We start from the raw sequence: 25,154 nt of genomic DNA, 5'->3' as shown, positions 1-25,154 counted from the left end.
ATTCCCGTCCAGTAAATCTTCTTGAACCAGGTTCTTCGTCTGCTCCTTCGAGCACGGCTCAGACCAATACGGTCACAGTTCTAAACGTGGATGGTCTCCACACTTCTTCCGAGCCACGTGTTACAGCTTCAGTGGGCAATGTGCCCTTGTCTTTTCTGGTGGACACAGGCGCTTCAGTCTCATTAATCAACGCCGACGACTTTCAGCATTCATTTCCGCACATTCAGTTGGCACGCTCGTCTACCGTCCTGCACTCATATTCAAAGGGGATTATTCGCCACTTCGGCCAATTCACGGCCAACGTCACGTACGCAGGAGTGCAGGCTCCCATAACATTCTTTGTAACACCATGTGGCCGATCTCTTCTTGGCCTTGATGCCATTCGGTTGTTCGGCATCACCATCTGCGGTGATACACTACAATGTTATTCTTCGAAATCCAAAACAACTCTTCCGGTACCAAATGGGACGATGCCTGCTACACTGTCTTCGGCTCCAGCGCCGTCTGCTTCGTCGATTGTGTCGACCGTTCGTGCTTCGCCGACTTCCGGTCCCACGTCTTCTGCGCCGTCCACTGCGTCACCGCCTACGGCTTCGGAGACATCTTATTCGTCGATGCCGGATCGACCTGTTGTTGTGTGTGCTTCACCTGGTGCGGTGTGCCCTGTGCGTGTGCCTGTGCTTCGGTCCACTTCCGATGTGCATCGGCCGGCCGTGCCTGTCGCTGTGCGGGCGCCCGTGCTTCGGTCCACTTCGCCGATGCGTCCGCCAGCCATGGCTGCCCCACCGGTACCTCGACATTCAGCCTGTGGAACGCTTCCTTCGCCAGGTGGGGAGGACTTGCCAAGCGCGTGTGACCGGGGTGCTGAGTCACCTCCTTTTACACATCAAAGGCGCCGCACTAAGCGGAAACGTCGGAAGCCTCGACGCTATGAGGACTATGTTCAATAGTCATAACAAGTTCTTTTCTTATGCCGTGGACTTACTCTGTGCGCATTATCGATGCATTGTTCTCGGTGCAGTGTGTGCAGTGTTCTGTGCAATATTTCGTAAATAACTGAACTGAATTGTCTCACGCATTTTTCAAATGTGTATCTTGTGAATTTCCGTGTCATTTCAGTTTTTCATGCTTTCTTCACTTTTCAGTTTTTCACTTTTCTTTCGAGGAGGGGATGGTGTTGTGTTGTGTTTCGGTTTCGGTTTTGAGAATGCCTTGTAAGATGCCAGGGGGCGCCGCTCTGGTGTCGTTATTCTACAGGCGCACTTGTAAATAAAATCAGAGTGTGTGAGCAGTACTCGTTGAGAGCGGACGTTCTTCTTTTCTTTGGCGCTTCGCGCCAACCCGCGTGTTCGGGGCTGGACGGCGTCCCCGCCGGCCGCGTTCGTCAAGCCGGTCGTCTTCGCCTGCCTCCTTCGTCGGGACCACCAGCCGCCGACACAGCATATGACCTGCCAGGAACCATGCTACCACCATCATCTGTGAATCCGCACGGTCTCCTGTCGTCTGGGAGCGTCGCATACGTTTCCCGTGACATGCACCCCGTGCCCAGGATTGTCCCAACGCGTGAGCATCCAAGGCACGCCGTTCAGGCTTCTTTGGACGTGGATGTTGCCGTCGGGCGTATTGCTACCGCCGCATACTCCGCGGACGTGAGTCCTCGCGCTTTCTGCGCCTCATCCGACAGCGCGGAGCTGTTCTGTGCCATCGCACACCTCCGCGACGAGATTAACGGCTGGATAGTGCGGTGCTCCGAGATGTGTCCGGCCGCTATACCTTCATTGTGCACAATGGATGCCGTTTTAGCTGAAGCTGCCTCACAAGACCAGGAAAAGACCTCACCCGAGAGCCGCAGAAAGCTCCTGAATGCCCTCACGGAGCTCTCATACCAACTAGGCTGCTTGTCGTCGTCATACTTCGGAGTTTCGGCTGCCGTATCACCATCACCGGCTGCCTGCGAACTACCGGAGTTCTGCGGCTTCCAGGACGACGCCGACCATTGGGTGGCCACCGTCAACGCTCTTGGAGCTCGCCAAGCGTGGACGGACCAACAGAAATGGTGCGTGGCAATTGACCGCCTTCGGAATGGTGCCGCGGCGTGGCATCGATACGAAGGTGTGCAGCAGCAGTCCTGGGCGGAATGGAGCAACAAGCTCATAGCTGCTTTTGGACGGAGTCTTTATAACTCCTATGCGAGCACCTAGTCCAACCTGAATGCTACCAAGGATGGAGCTCAGGAGGAGAACCACCTCGAGGCTGCAACTGTGCATTGTAGCTCACCGGCAGGCAGTTTGACAACCTGTCCTGGTACACACATACCTCAGAAACCAGGCGCACCACTTCTTGCCTCAGTATCTGACACCACACCATCCCGTATAGACGCCGAGACCCCATCCCATTCACAGCGGCCGCCTACGCGGCCTCTAAGCTGGTCAGCACTAGAGCGCACGGAGCCGTCGGCCTGCTGTGGGACGTCAGTTTCCTCGCAACAAGTTGGAAGCGATGAACAAACCGCCACTCCAGATTCGACCCTCACTGGGAAGTCACAGCCCCGGAAATCGCGGCAGTCATTGGCCGAGTATGCGAGCGTTTCACTTGCAGAAGCCAATGCAAGGCGTTCGGACAGTGACCACAGAACAAAAAAGTACGGTGACATTGAGGGAGAGGCTGCTCTGTCGAATCACGACGATCCCGTCCCGCTGCCTGTCCGAGTTCGCACGCGTTCGGCGTTGCGCAAGTGTTCGCCGGCTTTGCACGCAAACGCAGATAAAGACCAGAGCGTCAAGCTGAGGCGGCACAACGATTGTATGCTTGGCATGCGACGACCGCTGCATCACACCCAGGGTCGCCCACCTGACCCACTTACGGCAGATCGACGAGCCAAGCCGCATCGTTGCAGGCAACGTCGGCTACTGCGAAAGAGCCAATTTCGTCAACCAAAGACAAACGAGCCAGCTTCCCGTGCAATGTCGCAGTATGGCCGAGACCAACATTCAAAGACAGCGTCGGCAAAGTTTCAGGCTAAGCCCCAGCGTGGTCGAGACCGGCCACAGCGATTCGACTAGTGTCGACCACCAGCGGCTCTTCGGGCAAGTCTCCCAAACAAGTTGCGGCGTGGTCGAACCCGACCACCGCGATGTAGCCAACACCGCCCACCGGAGACATTGTCGGCTGGTCCGCAAGTCGCAGTCATGGCCGAGTGTGATGACGAAGAGCGGCACTAAGGCTCTGGCGCGCGGGCAGCGAGGGCGCAGAAGAGGAAGACGAAGAGGGAGATAAGAACAGCCGGCCTGCAGCAAGGGCGTTGTCTCTGTTCTCTTCCTTTACAATATATATATATATATATATATATATATATATATATATATATATATATATATATATAGAGAGAGAGAGAGAGAGAGAGAGAGAGAGAGAGAGAAAGCGCAAAGACACGAGGGAATAAAATAGGAAACAAGACGCAAAACAGAAGTATTTAAAAATAAGAAAAAAATATTTAAAGAGCTCCCTTTTGCACCCGTTTGATCGTGTTCATATAACTTGATGCCTTTTGAACAAATCGAGTTGAAAGTTTGCGCTTTTCATGCTTTTGTTATGTGCGTCCTCCCTAAAAAATATGTACCTGTAACTTTACCACAGTTTAACAATTATGCAAAACCAAATAACCCGGTACCTCATCTTGTTGAGTAATCGATTAGCTTTCAGTTTTTTCTCGGTAATCCGTTAGTTTTTTTAAAAAGGTAATTGTACTAGCTCGCTGACGCTCTTTCACTGTAATGAGCACAAGTCTGTTCCCGACCCAGTTTTTTTTTTCACTTGAGCTTCACAGCACTAATATCGACATCATTGGAAGAGTAATAGAAAAGCTCGTGTTCAGGCCGGTTCTGAAAAGTCCTCAAATGATTTTAAACATCATAAAAACGGTTTTATTGTCGCCAACGATTACTTGTATGCTATGTGTTGTAATGAAAAAATTATTCACGCGAAGCACTTTGCAAAACGCGAGCAAGATTGGCTACTTCGGCAATAAGCTCAGAAAAAATGAGCAGTTCGCAGCGGATGGCATGATGCTCTCTTGACTGGCCCGGTGCAGCGGAGGTGTAGGTCACCGCTCATTGCACGTCACTCTAATGTGGTGTGACGTCACTAAAACTTTCGTTACGCTTCCTACACAGTGACGTCGGTGTCAGTCGCGCTAGCGATGGGTCTCGATCGCGAGAATGAGCGTTTATACAGACTTTGGAAGTGAATTCAAATATATTTTAAACGTTTGCTGCGTGCAATACTTCGTGCTGAGCGTCCTTGCTTACAGAGAAAGCCTACAGCAGGCTTTTTATAGCCACAAAATTTGGTGACACCACCTCTTTAACGGCATGGTCTTTCCTAGACCGGCCTGCAGTTCTCTTGTAGCCGGAATGCCATGACATGTTTCCATCAAGTTAGTCAAAACTAAAGCTGATATCCCACACTCAGCACACACTCAGCATGTTCTGGTGCGTAAAACCCAAGAATTTACTTTTAAAGGAAAATTTCCTCCCTAGCTTCTTCGACCCGCATTCTTTAAGAGGAAAGAAGAATTGTTCTAGGGGCTCGTAGAAAGCCAACAATCAAGCCAAGGAAAGCATAGGTACGTTATTTGTTGATCTTTTTAGCTGTAGTGTAATGAATATGACCTAAATTGAAAAGACTTAAATGGCACGAAAAAGCACACTTTCTTTCGGTGGGATTCGAACCCACAACTTTCGCATTACGCGTCTGATGCTCTAACAATTAAGCTACGACGGAGGGCGCTCCCTCGTCCACTTTGTTGGGTATTTACGTGAGCTTGATCCCTGGGAGTGTTAGCAAGCGCAAATCGTCGCCGTAATTATAAGGTTGCGGGTTCGGATCCCACCGATGGAAAGGGTGTTTTTTCGTCTACTTGGATTCCTTTGAATATGGGTTATAATTATTACATCGCAGTTAAAAAAAGCAACAAATGAAAGACCGCAGCACAGTCGTGGTCTCGACGCCTTTTATTCACCAGAGCCGCCTGACCAACGCTCAGAACGAAGATGACGCTCACAATGATGATGATTACATACAGGTGAAGAGAATGAAGGAAGCATGTTATGAATATTGTGCTCACACTAATTTCCCCCTCGCGCGGAAGCGGCCAACCTGGCCGCTGTTTATGACGGTTGTGTACGTCGTAGGAATGGTTTTAAGCGGGAAACGTGGACAACCTCTGTGCCGCGGCAACGGCTGTCGGAAGGCATGACAACGGGAGTTACCCGATAGTTCACGGGAGAAGTTTGCTTGACGATAGCATAGGGGCCGATAAAACGTGGCTGAAACTTATCACATAGGCCAGGAACTCGCGTAGGGGTCGACAGCAATACTTCATCTCCGGGATTGAAGTGAACGACGCGGTGAAAGTCATCGTAGCGAGCCTTCCGATCCTGTTGACTCGCCTCGGTATTGAGGCGGGCGCGGTGGCGAGAAGCGGCAAGGCGAGAGATTAAGTGCTCGCTCGACGACGCCGACGACCCCACGGGGACATCAAAAAAAGAGACGTCTAGTGGAGATGTCGGTTGACGGCCGTAGACAAGGAAGAAGGGTGAGTAGCCCGTGGTGCGCTGCGTAGCTGTATTGTACGCGAAGGTCACGAATGGCAAGATGGTATCCCAGTTTGTGTGGTCGGCGTTGATATACATGGAGATCATATCGGAGAGAGTTCGATGAAAGCGCTCTGTGAGGCCATTAGTCTGGGGATGGTAGCTGGAAGTCGTCTTATGGATGGTGTTACATGCGTGGAGAACGTCCTCGAGTAGTTTCGACAGAAAGGCCTTGCCGCGGTCACTCAAAAGCACACGCGGCGCGCCATGTCGCAGAAATATAGCTTCCAAGAAGAAGGTGGCAATGTCCTCCGCTGATCCGGAAGGGAGTGCAGCTGTTTCGGCGTACCTTGTCAAGTGGTCTACTGCAGTGACAATCCATCGCTTACCGCTTGCTGATACTGGCAGTGGTCCGTAGAGATCGATCCCAATGACCTCGAATGGAGCGTCAGGACATGGAAGAGGTTGTAGGGGTCCCGCGGGAGATGAAGTGGGTCGTTTGCGGCGCTGGCAGAGCGAGCATGAAGCAACGTATCGTGCTACGCAGGTGGAGAGTCCAGGCCAAGCAAAGCGACTGCGGATGCGTTCATAGGTCTTGTGAAAGCCGAGATGACCAGCCTTGGGGTCGTCGTGAAATGCTGTCAATATCTGTGCTCTGAGTGAGCGAGGAGCGACGGGAACCCAACGCTGTCCTTCGGGGTGGAAGATATAGCGGTACAGGATTGAGTTCTCAATCTTGAAGTTCTGCAACTGGCGACGGGCGCGGGCGTTAGGAGGACGCGAAGAGCCGTGAAGGCGTTGCATAATGGAGTGGCAGTAAGCGTCGCTGCGTTGGTGAGACGCAAACGTCTCGTTGCGGAACGAAGGAAGCACATTGAGAGCGGCGAGTGAAAGAACTGCCGAAGACACGTTGACGGGGTCGCTCACGGATGGCGACAGGCCGGTTATGTCTGACGATGGAGGTAATGGACAACGGCTGAGGGCATCTGCATCGTTATGTTTCTTGCCGGATTTGCACGTGACGTCAAATTGATATTCTTGAAGACGAAGTATCCAGCGACCGAGACGTCCAGACAAATTCTTTAACGTCGACAGCCAGCACAGAGCGTGGTGGTCTGTCACAACGGTAAAGTGGCGGCCGTAGAGATAAGGTCTAAATTTCTGAATGGCCCAGACAACGGCGAGACACTCCTGCTCAGTGATCGTGTAGTTTTTCTCGGCAGATGTCAGGGTCCGACTTGCGTATGCGATCACACGTTCTCCCGAACTTTCGTGTCGTTGCAAGAGAACAGCGCCGACACCATGACCGCTGGCATCAGTATGGAGGAGAGTGGGCGCGGTGTCATCGAAATGACAAAGCAATGGCTCAGACGTGAGGGCACGTTTCAACGTGTCAAAAGCCATTTGGCACTCCTCCGACCATACGTATGAAGTTCCCGAGGAAAGGAGTTGGTGAAGCGGCGCGGCAATGGTGGCGAAGTCGCGTATGAAGCGCCGGAAGTAAGAGGCGAGGCCAAGAAAGCTGCGGAGCTCTTTGGAACGGTGAGGCGTGGGGAAGCGAAGAACAGCGGCAATCTTGTCGGGGTCAGGCCGAATTCCGTCTTTGCTGACGAGATGTCCTAGTACTTTAATGGTTTTGCTTGCAAAGTGGCACTTTTTGGTATTCAGCTGGAGACCAGCAGCTGCGAAACACGTCAGAACTTCGTCTAAGCGCTGCAAGTGTTGTTCGAATGTTGAAGAAAATATGACCACGTCGTCAAGGTAACATAAGCATGTCTTCCACTTAAGGCCCCGCAGTACAGTGTCCATCATTCGTTCAAAGGTTGCTGGCGCATTGCAGAGCCCAAAAGGCATGACGTTAAATTCGTAAAGCCCGTCAGGTGTGGCAAAGGCAGTTTTCTCCTTATCATCCTCGTGCATGGGAATTTGCCAGTAACCGGAGCGCAGGTCAAGGCTTGAAAAATATTCCGCTCCTTGCAACGAATCTAAGGCATCATCAATGCGAGGCAAGGGATATACGTCTTTTCTGGTTATTTTGTTCAAGGCACGGTAATCAACGCAGAATCGCACCGAGCCGTCTTTCTTGCGCACGAGAATGACAGGTGAGGACCAAGGGCTTGCGGAGGGGCGGATGATATTTTGCTTGAGCATATCGGTAACGTGCTTGTCGATGATCTCGCGTTCGCTAGTAGATACACGGTATGGTCGGCGGCGGACAATTGAAGTTCCATCAGTGTGTATGCGATGAGCTGTCACCGAAGTCTGTCCTAGAATAGGGGAATGTATGTCGAAGGAAGATTTATGCTTCGACAACAGCGCTAGTAGCTCATCTGCTTGCGGCGGAGTTAGATCCGTGCTGATTGCATTAGCGAGAGCTGTATCAGGACTAGTATCTGTAAGTGAGCGTGGTTGCGCCGCATCAGTATTCGTAGCCACCACAGAGAGAGGTTGCGTGTCCACGCCGCAAACGACAACAGAGCCTTTAGGAAGAAGAATCGGCTCATTCGTGACGTTGAGTACAGCGAGACAGGCGGTGCCGTTGGTGAAGCGAAGAAGACTCGACGCTATTGCAATTCCCTTGGAGAGACAACGGGCTGATGGAGCGACTAGAACATCACCGTGGTCAATGATATCTGAAGCAACCGTGAGTACTTGTTCGTGGCCAGGTGGCACCACGGAATCTTGGACGGTTCGTAAACGGTGGCGTGACCAAGATTCCTCGTCGGTATCATCAGTCTCTCGCATGTGTACGAGGCGTTGTCGACAAGAGATGAAGGCGGAAGCACCAGAAAGAAAGTCCCATCCTAAAATTAGCATATAAGCACAGGAAGTCAATACGGCGAATTGAATATGGTGCCGGATCCCATCAATAAAAACACGAACGGTGCACTGTGCTGACGGCCGTATCGTAAAGTCGTTTGCGCTACGTAAGGAAGTGCCAGTATAAGGTGTAGTAACCTTACGTAGACGACGACACAAATCCGCATGAATAACAGAAATAGCAGCTCCCGTGTCCACCAATGCTTGAATAGGCACCCCTTCAGCATACACTAATAACAAATTGGCCGGGCCCTCTGGAGGTTTTGGTGTTTGTCCGAGCGATGCAGCTTTCCCTCCAAAAACTGCACCACCTAGTTTTCCGAGCGGTATTCAGAGGCATGGGTGACCGGCTGTAGAGGCGATGTTGAGCGGCGCAGAGGAGAAGGGGAGCGGCGGCGTCCTGGACGGTAGGTTCGAGGTGCGTCGGGAGGAGAGGACGGGGAGAAGGAACGTGTTGGAGCGCGGCGCTCGTACTGGTTAGGAGAGGACGTCGAATCCCTTTCGTAAACATCGTAGCCGCGGCGTTCGTCCTGCTGGCGCTTGCGACAAAACCGTGAGATGTGGCCTCGAATGCCACAATAATAACATATCGGGCGAGATGAGCGCCAGGGGGTGTAAAATGCAGGAGCAGGAGGAGCAGGTGGGACAGGTGAACGTGGTGCAAATGCTGCTAAGTTGGTCTGAGCAGGCACAGGATGCACGCGCTGAACCAAAGCAGGTTGCATGGCCGCGATTTGCGCATACGTCGCGGGCGGAGTTGGTGGCGTCGGAGTGTCAGGCGTGATAGCGCAAGCCATTGAGGACAGCTCCTCTTTGATGATGTCGCGCAGGCTAGTAGCCGAGGAGTGAGGCTGAGGGGCGGGCGGACAGGACAGTCCTTGCGCTTGAAGCTCTTCGCGAATCAGAGTGCGAATCAGCGTACGCAAATCCGCATCCGAAGAAGGGCGGCTGTCACAGGCGTCTCGGTGCAAACGGATGGCTTGTAGTTCGTCAAGATGCTGGCAAGTCGTGATGACATCCTCGACGGTGCTGGGGTTTTTGACGGCCAGAGCGTTGAACGCGACGTGACCTATCCCTTTGAGGATGTGTCGAACACGATCAGCCTCCGTCATAGCCGAGTCCACGCGGCGGCAAAGGGCAAGGACGTCTTCGATGTACGAAGTGTACGTCTCCCCTGGGTGTTGTACGCGGCCGTCGAGCTTTCTCTTCGAGACTTCAGAATGAATGTTGGGTGTCCCAAAAATTCTCCGGATTTGCTGAGCGAAGGTAGGCCAATCAGCGAAGATGTCCTCGTGGTTAAAAAACCACGTTTTCGCTACGTCGGACAGATAGAATGCGACGTGGCGAAGTTTTTGAGGATTGTCCCAGTTGTTATACACACTTGTCATGTCGTACTCCTTCAGCCATACTTCGACATCGTCGCGTGGGAGACCGGAGAAGATAGGTGGGTCCCGCTGCCGGGCGGTGACGGTATATGCTGGGGCGGGTGGCTGGGCGGGGATGCCGGATGGACCAGGCAGCGTGTCTTGGGCCATGACAGCGGATAGGCGGAGCAAGCGGCGACCCGAACGAAGCTCCAGGGGAACTCGATGCCGTAGAGGACTTGGGGATCGAAAGCAGCCTCCACCACTTTGAAAGACCGCAGCACAGTCGTGGTCTCGACGCCTTTTATTCACCAGAGCCGCCTGACCAACGCTCAGAACGAAGATGACGCTCACAGTGATGATGATTACATACAGGTGAAGAGAATGAAGGAAGCATGTTGTGAATATTGTGCTCACACAAATAATGTCCCCAATGTTTTATTTGGCTTAATTGGCTGTTGGTTTTCTAACAAATAACTGAGTCTCTCGAACTATTCTTCTTTCGCACTTTCATAGCAAGGGATTCGTCCTGCCTCGTGACGCTTTCTGGCAAAAATAGTGGTTCACACTCGCCGCCTTAGCTACGAGTGGCGCTGGTAACACTCTCAGGGATTAAACGCAGGTAGATACCGCACAGAGTGGACGAGGGAGCGCCCTCCTCGTAATCCTTTAAGGGGCTGTGATGTCCGATTTATGACAAAGATAAACAGGAACAGCAAAGTATGCAAACAACCAAAATAAAGCATTAAAGTAACATATTCAATATACATATGAAAACTAAAAATACAAGATAGAAATAAAACTAACAAAACTTGAAATTATGGTAAATGCAGTAAAGCGAATACGGAAACAAATTATATACGACGCCCGACGCCACAGACAGTCAATATTTGCAAAACACACACAAAAAATTCGATCTTCCGTTAGGCTATCTTAACCCAATGAATAAGTTGTCTGAGAAATTTCAAACGAGGACACGTTTATCTCTTCTAAATTGGACATTCCGTCTCGTTGGACATTCAGTCTCGTTGGACATTCCGTCTCGTTGGACATTCAGTCTCGTTGGACATTCCGTCTCGATTGTACATTCCGTCTCGTTGGACATTCCGTCTCGTTGGACATTCCGTCTCGGTTGGACATTCAGTCTCGTTGGACATTCAGTCTCGATGGACATTCCGTCTCGGTTGGACATTCCGTCTCGTTGGACATTCAGTCTCGCCGGTCACATGACCCATTGGACATTCAGTCTCGTTGTACATTCCGTCTCGTTGGACATTCAGGCTCTGAATCTGTCCATCGAGACTGAATGTCCAACGAGACTGAATGTCCAACCGAGACGGAATGTCCAACGAGACGGAATGTCCAACGAGACGGAATGTACAACCGAGACGGAATGTCCAACGAGACGAAATGTCCAACGAGACTGAATGTCCACTACTGGACATTCAGTCTCGTTGTACATTCCGTCTCGTTGGACATTCAGGCCGCAATTCAGAGCCTGAATGTCCAACGAGACGGAATGTACAACGAGACTGAATGTCCAATGGGTCACGTGACCGGCGAGACTGAATGTCCAACGAGACGGAATGTCCAACCGAGACGGAATGTCCATCGAGACTGAATGTCCAACGAGACTGAATGTCCAACCGAGACGGAATGTCCAACGAGACGGAATGTCCAACGAGACGGAATGTACAACCGAGACGGAATGTCCAACGAGACGAAATGTCCAACGAGACTGAATGTCCACTACTGGACATTCAGTCTCGTTGTACATTCCGTCTCGTTGGACATTCAGGCCGCAAGCGGTCCATGGTAGCGGTGGAGGAGCTTTGTTGTTTTGCCCCTCGCTCGTGAGGGCGTCCACACGTAGACGAATTGCCCCGGTCGAAACACAGCACCCCGTCGTCGGGCATCGTACGCTCTCTTGTTTTTTGTTTGCTGGTCCCTCTCGCGCTGAGCCACGAGCTCCCGAGCTTGGCGAAGCCTGCGCGCCACTGCATATGCATTGAAAGCACCCTCATTGTCATGTTGCAGGTTGATGCTCGCATCAATGGGCAAGGTCGGCTCGCGGCCATGCAACAAGAAAAATGGCGTGAAGCCGGTTGTCTCTTGCTGCGAAGAGTTGTAACCGAAGACGACATAAGGGAGGAATTCGTCCCAATCCCGGTGGTTTGTCGAAACATACATACTGAGCATGTCTGCAAGCGTACGGTTGAACCTCTCGCACAGGCCATTCGTTTGCGGGTGGTAGGCGGTGGTTGTGACGTGGTTGCTCCCCATTGCTCTGAATACCTCTTCAATGAAGTTACTGACAAAATGCTTTCCTCGGTCAGTGATTATCTTCGCCGGGGCTCCATGTCGTAGAACCACTTGCTCCACAAAAGCTTGGGCTGCCTCAGCGGCCGTTGCAGCGGGGCAGGCGACCGCTTCTACCCACTTTGTGTGATAGTCAGTCATCACAAGCACGTAGCGATGGCCGCGTTTACTTTTCACGAAGGGTCCGAGAAAATCCATCCCGATTTGCTCGAATGGCCGCCCCACGGGGGGTATAGGTTGAAGGAAACCGACAGGTTTGCCGGGTGGTGGCTTTCTCGTCTGGCAGTCTGGGCAGGTGAGGACATACTTGCTCACGTATGCAAACATCTTTGGCCAGAAATACCGGCAGCGTACTTTTTCCCATGTGCGCTTGACACCAAGGTGGCCTGCAGTGGTGTCGTCATGGCAGTGCTTTAGGATGTCCGGTCTCAGACACCTGGGGACAACAACTGCCGCGCGGTCTTCCTGAAACCCTTTTGCCCTCCGATACAGAACACCATCGATCAACCGAAAGCTCCGTGCCGTTCTTTTAGTTTTCCTGACAACGGGCGCGTTCGGCCGCTCGAGGTGCTGGATAATTTCTCTCATCCATGGATCTGCCCTCTGCCGTTCCCTAACATCCACTCGATCCAGAGCCAGCAACGGTAACTGATTTTCTTCGCTTGCCGGCGCGGGATCATGAGGAAGGCGTGAAAGCGTATCGGCATTTCCATTCTTCCGGCCTGGGCGGTGTCTCAGCGTTATGTCGAATTCCTGCAGCAACAAAGACCACCGCATGAGACGACCATTTGGATTCCGGACTTTCATAAGCCAAGCAAGGCTAGCTTGGTCGGTCACGACTGTGAATTTAGCCCCGAAAACGTACGGCCGAAACTGTGCACAGGCGTACACGACGGCGAGACATTCCTTCTCAGTGGTGCTGTAATTAATCTCAGCTTTATTAAGGTGCCGGCTAGCATATGCGATGACTCTTTCCTGAGATGCGATTTTCTGAACGAGCACGGCTCCAATGCCGTAATCGCAAGCATCCGTGTGCACCTCTATTGGCCGTCCCGGCTCAAACTGACGCAGAACGGGGGCTGTGATAAGCTTGTCCTTGAGGGATTGCATCGCTACTTCGCAGGCCGCATCCCAGACGAAAGGGGCATCTTTTTTGGTCAGGTTGGTCAGGGGTCGAGAAATACTAGAGAAATCCTTAATGAATCGCCGATAGTAGTTGCAGATTCCCAGAAAGCTCTGCACACCTTTCTTGTTTCGTGGCTGAGGGAATTTTTCGATCGCTGCCACTTTGTCGGGATCCGGCCGGATGTTTTCGCCCGTAAGAATGTGTCCGAGATACTTGATTTCCCTTCGCGCGAAACTGCACTTCTCGGGCTTTAGTCTTAAGTTCGCCGCGTCCAAAGCCGTTAGTACGCTTTCCAAGTCTTTCAAATGGGCTGCCATGGTCTTAGAGAAAATCACAATGTTGTCCAAGTAGGCCAAGCACACCCTCCAGAGCAGGCCGCTGAGAACTTTGTTGATCATTCTCTGAAATGTGGCGGGTGCGTTACACAGACCGAATGGGACAACGTTGAATTCGTAGAGTCCCCGCCCACATGTAAATGCTGTCTTAGGCTTATCCTCCTCTCGAATTCCAATTTGCCAGTAGCCTGATGTCAAATCCAATGTGGTGAAGTAACGGGATCCCTGCAGCACATCAAGAATGTCGTCGATTCTCGGCAAAGGGTGCACGTCTCTCTTTGTGACGGCATTGACTCTTCTGAAATCTACGCAGAAGCGCCAGCCGCCGTTCGGCTTCTTTACCAGAACCACAGGGGACGACCATGGGCTGTTGGACTCTCTGATCACTCCGTCATGAAGCATCTCATCAATCTGCTGGCCAATAACCTCCCTTTCGAAGGTGGAATGTCGGTAGGGATGTTGATGAATGGGAGCCGAATCACCTGTGTCTATGACATGCTCCGCGACGTCAGTTCTCTGAATTGGGTTATGTTCTCCCGTAAACAAATGGCGGAACTTATTCAAAAGTGAGAGCAGCTCAGCTCTTTCGGTAGGTTGCAAATGGTCCCCAGTGTCCACTTCGAAGTCGCCGCTACCGTTGTGCAGTGCGGCGCGGCGATGCCGAGCTGCGCATCATAAATAGACGCAGCCCAGCCAAGCTTCGTGCCGCAGTTCAAGGTTACTGGCGACATAGTAGGGTTAGCCACACGGACAATGCCGACACCACTCAACACATTCGTCACGGTTCGTGCCACACGCAACCCGTTTCTCAAATTAACATTTGGCTCGATAATGTGGACGCCGTCTATGGGAACCTGTACAGGCACAATCGCCTCGGTGCGTGGCTCTATGCGGATCTGCTCCTGGCACCTCACTGGGACATCGCCATGAGTGACATTCTTCGGCCCTACTTGAAGATCAAACGCCTGTCCCCCAATCTGCAATTTCTCCGCAGAAAAATCGATAACTAACCGAGCTGCTCGGCAAAATGGGAGCCCACCCAGCAGCTCGTAAGGGCATTCCTTGACAATTAGAAATTTCTGTCTTATTTGAACGGTGCCAAATTCAAGAAGTATTTCCGCTTCCCCCATGGGCGATAGGATATTTCCTCCAATTCCTCTAATCAAAATTCCATTCTCTCTCAGTTCTCGGATTGAAGTGATCTTCTGCGCGAAATCAAGGGAGACAACATTTACAGAAGAGCCGGTGTCGACGATTAGTCTGTCACTTCTTCCGTTTGCCTTGACCGGCAGATTTGACCGGCAGAGGTTTACCGCCAATGTGCAGAGTGAACGGCCAGGCTGGCCCCCTATGCCTGGCCGTTCCCGTTTCCCGAGTGAAGATGCCGCTCACCGTTGCCGCTTTGTTCGTCCCTTCTCTGTCGCTGCTGGTCCTCGTACTGCCTGTGACACTGTCGCGCGATGTGGCCGAAGCGATGGCAGTAGTAGCACCGGGGGCGCCCATCGCCGCCGCGGGATGTTCTAGGAGGCCACTGGGCAGGCGGCCGGCAAACCTCGTTCTCTGCAGCTTTCAACCTGTCGGCAAGTGAGTTAATCGACTCTGCGAGGGCCTTCAATTCCAGATTGCTCGCAGCGTCGCGTCGGTAATGTTGGGCGTCCGAAATGCATGTCGGCATGGCGTCCTGGTGCTCGCGAGCGGGGGCGCTCACCAGAGAGGGCTGTCTCGCGATTGATTCCCCAGGAATGGCCGCTGACCACGGCTGCGTAACGTTGGCTGGGAGGTAGCTGTTGGGAGGTAGCAAATGGGCACGGGCCATCAACGCGGCATGGTTTATCCGCTGCAGAATTTGTAAAAATTCTCCAGAACTTGTCGGGTTGGCGAGGACCATTTTCTCTAGAGAATCGGCACGGAGTCCGCGCAAGAGATGACGTACGCGGTCTTCCTCTTTCATAGCTGGGTCTACGCGGGCGCAGAGCTGCAGTACGTCGTAATAATACTGCTCCGGGCTCTCAGACGGCAGTTGCACTCGATTCTCTAGTCTCAGGCGGGTTATCTCTGCTGCGTGGCGGCCAGTGAAGCTAGACTTAAGCAACGTGGCCCACTCTTCCCACGTATTAGGAGCGCCGGTCATAACTTTCGTAGTGTACCATTTTTTCGCGTCGCCCTCCAAAGCCATATAAAGAAATTTCACCTTTGTATCGTCGTCCCATGAGTTGAGTGAAGATACATGTTCGTAGCAGGTCACCCACTCCGATACGGATTCCTCAGGTGTACCTTTGAAGATCGGGGGCCCGATGAAGGGTCTCGAGGTTGCAGCAGTTGGAAGGTGGGCCATTCTCGCAACGTCGTCCACGCCGTTCTGGCTCCTCAGAGTGGGCATCACCGTACGGGGGGTTTTCGCTACCGCGCAGCCTCCACCACTTTGTAGCGTAGTGTTCTGGTCGCTACTTGGTCGCCGCCGGAGAGATGACACGTACAAACAGCATATCCATATACTTTCTCCTAAACTGATTTATTTGGCTTAAGTTTCCTAATTAGAGGTTGCACACACTTGCACGCTACATAACTCTTGACAACTAACTCTGAGCAGCGCTCGCTGCAACCTGCTCTCGTGGCCTCTCCGGTGCGACTCTCCCTCGGCTCCTCTGGAAGCGTCCCGAGGCCACCGCAGAGGCCAAACAAAAAAGGGCCACTCAGAAGTCTCCGTTGACGACACCCAATCGGGTGTCACGAATTCAAACAGGTACACCCAATCGCTGGCGGTCTCCACCGAGTTTGAACTCGATGACCACCGTCATCCTAAAGAATAAGGATCTAAACTAAAGTAAAAACACACAAAAAACTACCGCGACATCCGTTAGGCTTCCACCGTACAACTCACCCCGCATACCTTCCGGCGCCGCGGATGCAAAGCCGTCTGCGGTCTTCTAAATGGGGACCGGACCCTCGTAGGAAGGAAGATAATGCGCTCGTACAACAAAGCCGGTGAGCCACTCAAGGACACCACCGCAACCCCGGCTCTTGGGCTGACCCGCGACATTGGAACGAGCCAAAAGTTGAAAGAAAATAGCTACATCAAGGTTTACGCGACAATATCAAGCAACAACCGGCTGAGCGATGGGTAGTATTCTGCGATTCAAAGGCTGCTCTACAATGTCTTTCGTCGGCACTTCGTCGCGGATCGCGTACGAACAACTTGTGTGGAAGATACGAGAAATGCTGCACTATGCGATTGAAAGAGGACAAAACGTTGTGTTTCAGTGGATACCAAGTCATTGCGGTCTCTCCGGCAACGACCTTGCCGATGAAGCTGCCAGAAAAGCACATGTAGAGACGAACCTTGTTTCTATACCGTTATCTAGGATTGATGCGGCTCGATACCTAAGTAAGCTGGCGCAGAACATGACACTGCAAAAGTGGCAAACATCACAGTTCACACACCATCGACTGCATTCTCTCGACCCATCTCTACGACTGCGGCTACTACCTGGTCTTTCCCGGGAAGAAGATACAGTGTTGTGCCGTCTGCGTCTTGGTGTAGCATTCACCAACGCCTACTCATTTAAGATAGAGATGGCCGACAACGCCGAGTGCAACAACTGTGCCGTTGAGGAAACTATTGAGCACCTTCTGTGTTACTGCCCGGCATACGCAAACGAGAGGCTTCACCTCAGCACTGCACTAAATCAAATGGACAGAAGCGCTTTCACTGTCGCGAAAATATTGGGACCGTGGGGCTGCCCATCACAGTTCCGAAAGGCAACGAAAGCGCTGTTGCGTTTTCTCAAGGATACCTGGCTGACCAGCTCTGGGCCGTCCAGCAGGCTTGGTCTGACGGTCCCGACGTGGGAGTCGCCCGCTGCGCGCTAACGCGCGCCTTGCAGGACCCAAATAAAGTTTTTCAACCAACCAACCAACCCGACTGATTCGCCGTTTGTGATGTCAAACGCGGAACTCTTACGTCGGCTGAAAGAGTGACTTTTCTCTCCTCCTCTCTAACTTTCCTTCCCCCTCGCCCCTTCCCCAGTGCAGGGTAGCATACCGGGCTCAGCCCTGGTTAACCTCCCCGCCTTCCTTTTATTCTTATTAAAGACGATAGTCTTTCTTGGGGAACTTAAACGCAGAAATTTTGGTCTGTCTTTCTGTCTTTCTGTTTGTCGGCACGTCACTCGATTCAGCGACCCGGCCAAAGTTGAACCACTTGCCCAAGGGCCGGCCGTATTGAACGGCTGACTAGGTTCATACTTGTGTACATTGTTGATCAAAAAGCAAATATTACGCATATCTGAGGCGCAACATCACTAGGTAAGTATTAGGTGGTGTGTTCGTTTAATAGAAAATACATAGATATGTAATTCTAGAGACCCTAGTTTCTTAAGCTGCGCTGAAAATGCGACTGCGCTGAAACTTGCCTTCCGCCGTGCCCTCTGCACGAGCTCATTGTTGTGTTTCGGTTTCGGCTCAGTATTGCACTGTACGAATGCCATGGGGCGCCGCTCTGGCATTCCTGTTTTACCCAGGCGACGGGTAAATAAAAGAGTGTGTGGAGAGTACTCGTTGAGTGCGGACGTTTCTTCTGCTTCGGCGCTTCGCGCCAAACCGCGTGTTCGGGCTGGCTGGCGTCCCCGCCGGTCGCGTTGGTCCCCGCCGGTCTTCGCCTGCTGCTGCGCCGGGACTACCAGCCCGCAACACAGCACTCATGTTTCCCGACGTATTGCCAGATGGCGTTCGTATCTCACGCAGCGCCTCTTCTATCGTCTTTAGACGACATTTGCAGCGAAGCACGCAGATACGCAGCCAATTTTTCTCTCTCTCTCGCTTATATTCTTAGGCGCTCATACTCCTTTCCCTACGGCGCTGAGCTGAGCTTTCTCATGAGTTACAGAAATGTAGCGTCACGTATTTCTTAACCTAAAGAAAAGCCCTATAAATAAAAGAACTTACAATAGCCGCCGCTTCCTGGGTCTTCGGTCCTTTCAATCGGAAAATTAATCTCTGCACACTTTCACTCATCCCATCCTTCCCCCTCTCTCTCAGACTTTAACCTTTCTCTTTTTATTGCATACTCTACACTTCTGCCCTCTATTCTCGTATTTCTTTTTTTTTATTGCCTCTCTTTGTCACACAGTTTGCTGATTAAAGTCCCCAGGCGATGACGTGTGATCATCTCCGGAAAACTCGCTTCTCTCGGCAAGTTGCGTAACACCGGTAGGCCGGAGGAATCGAGCGGCGAAACGCGTGAGAAAAGATGAAAGCAAAACAACGCTGGCGGAAGCGGCGGCCGCGGAAGAAGAGGAGTACAAGGACACCCCGCAAGGGAGCCTGCGGCACGGTGCTATAACAGCGGGTCCCGGTGTTCGCATCTGTTGATATTTACGTGGCCCTTGTTTACGAAAGTGTATCTCCCAAACGCCAAGAAGAGCCCCAAGAGAGCGCGTAGTTACGTTCATGCGGCGAGGTTTTCATTCTGGCGATCTCTATCTTCCTCCGCTCTTTTGTTCTTCGAGCCGTAAAATTGCGCTTCCCACGTCATTTTTGTTCTTTGTTGCTTCGTGGACGGGAAAACGATCACAATATTCCTCGCCCGGGTGGTTACGAAAAGGGAAGCGGCGTAAAGGGTATGGCTGTTCGTCTTCCGTTGTGGTTACTTCGTGCTGCTCAGCTCCCGCAGTGAGCCCCTTAAATCATCCGCTTCAATCTGCAGCGGAAATCCATTGGGGAATTTGTTCCGAACCAGATTTCTTTCGGGCCGGGCATGCGGAAAATAACTGCCTCTGCAAAATCTGTGTTACGTCATTTTAAGGACATTCCGAAAGAACGTGTTCTTACACGAAGACAGACTAGTTACTGAAATCGTGACGCTGTTTATTTTCATAATCTTTCGTAGAAAATTCTTATACCCTTCGATTTTATTCACTTATCATCACTTATCATCAGGTACCGGCTATAAAGGAGGTGTGTGGTGTTACGCCAGGAAAAGAGCCAAAAAAAAAAGAAAAAGAGTTGTTACGCATTAGTGCAGCATTTTTGTTTTAGTGTATATATACATAGCGCGAAAACATATCAACAGTAATGCATGGTTGAATAGTTTGAAGATATTTACGGCAAAGTCCTCAGGTAGGTTGACTTATAACAAGGACGAAAGGTTGACTAACAGAAGAATTTCTCCTACATAGGACATCATTGCAAAAACAGGGAGTAGAGAAGAATGAGGAAGGGGACGATGCTTGCAGGCGGATTTAGCTTTGCTTTGTATGAATTTAAAGTTTTACTCGCAAATGTAGAGCGCCCCCAGTTATGTCGCGAGGAGAACATTTGAAAACCATGGCGTCGGGTCATAGAGACAAAAATATATGTTTCTCTGGTGCGTCCATGCAACATACAATTTGTATTGTAACGCACTGTGTTGCTCGAACGCGTATGCCTGCCTAACGCAACTTATTTCTTAGGATACTCCGCTGGGAGGTATAGGAAACGTGTAGGGGGAGGCGTGATCGAGTGACTGCGCGACAAAATGCAACATGGAGATGATTCATAGAAGACCTTTATTTTTGTGATGCCGCCTCTGCTTGAGTAGTCGAAAAAGTTGAACCTCTAGTTGCCTGGTTTTGTGACACACCTCCTTTAATTAAAACAAATACCACCTTCTTAGACGTGTAAAGTCCGAGACTGTTAAAGCACTTCCGCGCATATTTAAGCCTGCAAGGGAATGCGGCACTCTTTCACGCAGAAACAGAGTTGCTTGTATCACGAAGAAGAGGAAGTCATTACCTATCTAAAGAATTTGTTTTCTTGTAACAGAAGATTTATAGTTATCATTTAACTAGTGAATGAAACGTTTTATTTCTTTACGTTCTCGCTTAAAATTTCTTCACTGTCATGCGACCGAACCCACGCCCTATTCAACGACACAGTTCTATACATCACGGCCGCTTGTTCATTCCCCCGTTGTGGGCGGAAGTGATTGTTCGGGACTAATAACGAAAAAAGGGGCGGGCAAATAAAAATTGATCGCGGGATTTCGCTGCCATTTAATGCTGCCATCGCATTAATCAGTTCAGCGCCGTAAGAATTTCAGAATTCGTTTTTTTATACATCAAGTCACGATGCAGCGTAGTTAAACAAAAGCAAGACAAAATAAGAAATTTACGCGATCACAGTAAAATAGAGGTAATGCAGGCCACTTTGAGAAACCATACCCACACGCTTCTTCTTTTAACATGGCCGTTGCACTTGGTGTCCGATGACAGTGAAGACACGATCTTTTGGTTCCTTATACAAACATTGCCTAGCTGCGTCTATGCGCACAATGAAAACGAGATTGATGTGCTGCAAACGTCGAATTAAAAAAAATATAAAATTTTAATTATAAATATGTTAATCACAATGTAAGCTACGTTAGAGGAAATAAATGAGGCCGGCGATAGAGAGAGAATTAAACTTTATTGAGGGACCAGGCGCGCGTGCTCTTCGCCCAGAGGTGGGTGACTTCCTCATTCCAAGTAGCCATGGCTTGCAGCTGACGCTCGAGCCCTGTCCACCAACCGGAGCTGGTCCTCAGGGTTCGCTAGAAAAAGAAAACACTTTTCGAGGCAGTAACTCTTCATTAGCCGAGTTCGACGCGTGATGTTTCTCTTTGACTTGTTCCTTATTTTGGTTACCGCAGTCTATATATACTCTTACCGTACAAAACCGAACAGAACAAGGAAGGAATCATAAAGGGGGAAACGTAATATAGGTCATCAATCATGCCAAAACCGTTTTTCGCGCGAAACGACTTGCTCATTAGGGCAAAACATAACGCTGGCTTCGAACCTTCGTCGCGCATTTAAAAAAAAATACGAACTCTTCTGGAGCGATGTGCGAACGTTACACAAGAGCCTGTTACCATTCTAATTTCATAACAAAAAATGCTGGTTTAATGTAGTATCCAAAATCGGATGCGAAAGCTTATAGGAGGCGTCTCGGTGTCTTCATCAATCGCCCCCGAAATATTGGTAGCGAAGTTATTGGTGCTCCTCACTAGTTACCATTTGCTAGGCCATAACGACCGCTCCTACAATTCAATACACGCGAAACTGGCTTCAGCCTCCGTAACTTGAGTCACGACAACAGGAAGTTACATTGAAACTGGATGTATGAAATCGAATATGCCCAAGAAAAAAAGTAGGCCTTCTTCCGCTACATCAAACACTGCAATCTAAGCGCACGATACGACAAGAGTACGAATACAGTTCCTACAAAAGGGCAAAGATCGCTGTGCAATGGCACTGATGATTCTTAGACTTAAATCCAGGAAACTCCGTTAGCGGAGCCCTTTGATCTTTCTTCGACGTGGCTCGTTGCAAGCCGGCTTTCACTCAGAATCTTCGTTTCTATGCTTAGCTGAAGATTACAAGAACGAAGCGAAAAGGAAATGAAAATACAATGTCGGAGAAACGAAGGCGAGGAAGCATGAATAAAGATAAAGATACAGGCTGATAAAGTTCATTCTCTCGTAGGTTTTTTTTTTGTTCTTGATATTCGACATCTCCAATCTCTGTCGCGTTTACGAACGACTGCGCAACGCCGGAACAGCGATCCTCGAAGAAACGACACGGGCTTTCCCGCACGGCCGCACACCGAACAACGAATGATATCGCGAATGCAAATGCGAGAGCGTATTTATGCTCTCTCTTTCTCTTCTTTCTTTTGCTCCTTCACCGCGATGTCGTTTAGCAGTCAGAAAGCCACCGCCGTTCCAGACCCACAATCTCATGATACGAGCGCCTTTCCTATTTCTGTCCCATTCCTCTTACGCACGAGCGAGCTTTAACCCACTTTCAGCGTCGCCTTGTCCAGGTACGTCAAAGAAGAAAGAAAAGGAAGAAAGAGATAAGGAGAAAAAGAGCGAAGAGGGTGGATCAGAGGAAAACAATAAAGCGCGAGTGTGGTGCAACCTTTCCAGTCCCGTGCTGTCCTTCTGCTCGACTCGAGAGGACTCGATAGGAAGAAAGGGAGGCGGGGAATAGTGGCGCAAAACGAGATATCCTTCCAGGTGATCACTGAGGGAGTTCAGGTGAGCGGGATACTCAGATAAAGGGGAGTGTATTATAGGCAAGTGCAGTGCAGGCCGCAGGGATGCATGAGGGTATCGCTGTTCTGTACTGCTGCGAGCCAATGGCCGGTCCTCTGTCGTCGCTGAGGGCTGGTGAAATGGGGAGCAAGCAAAAACAGAACGGAAAAGCGGGAGACCAAAAGGGAAATCTGGAGAGGGAGTTCAGGGGAAGAGGACTGCGACGGGAGAAGGTGAAGTCGATCCCCGAGAGAAACGGCCGCCGATGAGAGGTGCCGGAGCATAGAGACGAAGAGAGAGAGAGAAAGAGAGAGAGAGAGAGATGCCCGTGCGCGCAGCTGTTCGATCGAAGAACCTGCATGCTCCCGCGGTGCGCTGCAGCGGCGCAGCCGTCGGGCGCCGTTGTACCGTTGCTGCGAGGAGCGCGGCAACCGCCAGCCAGTACACAGCGCGGCCAGCCCTCCTCCACTCCCGTTGCCTCCTCTTCACCGACGCGGCGCTTGCGCATCCCGGAGGATGCTGGGATTCGGTCGCCATCTCTCCGAGGCTGGGCTCTGCTCCCAACATCCCGCTCGCCCCCACCGCGCGCTACGTGCCGGCATGCGTTGACCGACAGTCGTGGCTGTCGCCGCTGGCCGCTGTTGTCGCCCGCTGCATTCCCTGCTTGCCTGCGACTCCCCGCAAGTGCTGCTCTGCCCAAGGTGAGTAGCGCAGAAAAAAAAAGACCTTTCGCTATCGCATCCTGCCTCGGATGGTCGGCGGCGCGTGGATGATTTCGTTCCGTGCACGGCCACGCGCTCGAGGTTGGTGGGGGAGGCTCGCGGAGATTCCGTCGAGGTTATTGCGGCTTCGTTCCTTGCACGAGCTGTGTCAGTTGGCCGTCCGCTCCGCGGTCGGCGGTGGAATCCCTCGAAGCGTGAATCGTTGGGCGCATGCTGGGCTAGGCGATAGATTTACCGCAATCATTCGTCTCTGCTTATTTGCTGTCGTCTGTTCGTCTTACTTGTCGTTCCACTAACGCTTCCTTCGAGAATCTTCTTCTGTATGCGGAAATCGAGACACATGTTTACGTGAATTGCGATTACGTTGTTGCTATATGCGAACATTTCGCGCTTGCAGAAGTAGCATAAGCAGTGCGGGTGAAGGAGCGGCGCTAGGGCTTATGATGGTGTTCGTGAGTGCAACAGCTGATTCGGGTACCGCGCGAATAAAATCCGGGCGCTGGAGCAGTGGCACCTTGGCAACGAGATGTGGTGTTGTAGGAGAGTTTAGCCAACGAACTCCTTTGCGCTTATGAATTCTGTCGAGACACTGTTGGGCCCGAAGTAGGTAGTGAAGGGCTAGGTCGAGGCTTCGACCCCTAAGGATGCGCATCACAAAGAAGCGCATGCACGCTTATTTCGATCGTCCCATCATAACCTGCAGATGTGTCTAGAATATGTTTGCGTTGGCACGCATTTATGGTGCACACGTCTCGTTCTTTCCGTTTTTTATGCACTTTTATTATTTATTGTTTCTTTTGCAGAGAGTACTAATCCTTCAGTACTAATCATTTTGTCTGTGCAGATGCACCGTATTAAGAACAATTACTCGCAGAATGTTTTGCCTGAAGTCAGTACTCCGCAACATGAAGTGCAATAATGTATTAGCGTGCATTCGACGTGGGTACCGATGGGGACTCTCTGGTTTCTCGTCATGGAATGACTTCCTGCATAGCAGGACAGCAAAGGACCCAAGAAACGGTCGTTGTGTCGGTTTGTTGTTTGTTCGTGTGTTGTTGTTTCCTACTGCGCTATGATACAAATCGTTCCGCGAGCATGTATATATTAGGAATAGAACAACAACGCAATGACTCTTCGCCGAGAAAGGTGACGGCGCACACGTTATGGATCGATTCTGGTATGCAGGCCACTGACACCCTCTGTGACGTCAAGTTCCGTAATCCTTGCGGACGAGGACCAAACACCCGGAGAACTTGAGCTTTAATGCCTTGAACATGTGTATGTCTTTGTACGACCTATGCGTGCAAAGGAAAAGCCCGCATACGGGCATTTTGGGTGGCGTGGGCGTTCGCTATCATACCGTTGGTGTTTCTCGGTGGCTGTTCTTATGCGGTATGCATAAAACGAGAACTGGCAAACAGCACACGTCTAATACACATGTACACACACACATAGCATTATGCCTCAAGGGCAAGCCTTATTGCAATAAAAAGAGGACAGTGTGTTTGGGGTTCGTATGCACCGGAAGGAATTGCAGGAGCTAAAAATTCGTCATTGCCGCAATGTTTTCAATGTCAGGTATGATCCTTGCTTCGAGGTCTGAAATACATAGCAAAACCGAATTTATCGGTATTTGTTTTTCTTTCTTACATTTATTAACACTGCTGGTCCTTGTAAACTTAGGCATCGAAAAATTCTTGTACAAATTGTTTCTGTCGTGCTTACACTATCTGTGATAATAAACAATAACCAAAAGACAACTGAAGCACCAGAAATGCGAAGCGGCTATATCGGCGAAAGTGAAGGTATGACTATTTTT

General features: G+C 50.9%; 1 protein-coding gene across 2 annotated transcripts in view; it reads left to right on the top strand.

Moving 5' to 3' along the window:
- Nucleotides 1-23,072: 23,072 nt before the first annotated feature.
- Nucleotides 23,073-25,154, top strand: part of LOC119383518 (vesicular glutamate transporter 3) — a 108,931-nt gene continuing 106,849 nt past the window's right edge. Inside the window, exon 1 of one of the 2 annotated variants that reach the window (XM_037651689.2) lies at nucleotides 23,073-23,314. The gene's annotated coding sequence lies outside the window, so the exon portion shown is untranslated. The remainder of the gene's footprint in view (nucleotides 23,315-25,154) is intronic. The other variant, XM_049412552.1, reaches the window with a different exon arrangement.

The sequence above is a fragment of the Rhipicephalus sanguineus genome, chromosome 2, assembly GCF_013339695.2.
Source record: "Rhipicephalus sanguineus isolate Rsan-2018 chromosome 2, BIME_Rsan_1.4, whole genome shotgun sequence".
NCBI lineage: Eukaryota > Metazoa > Arthropoda > Arachnida > Ixodida > Ixodidae > Rhipicephalus > Rhipicephalus sanguineus.
Note: the sequence above shows the minus strand (reverse complement) of the source record. Positions and strands in the feature narration are given on the sequence as shown.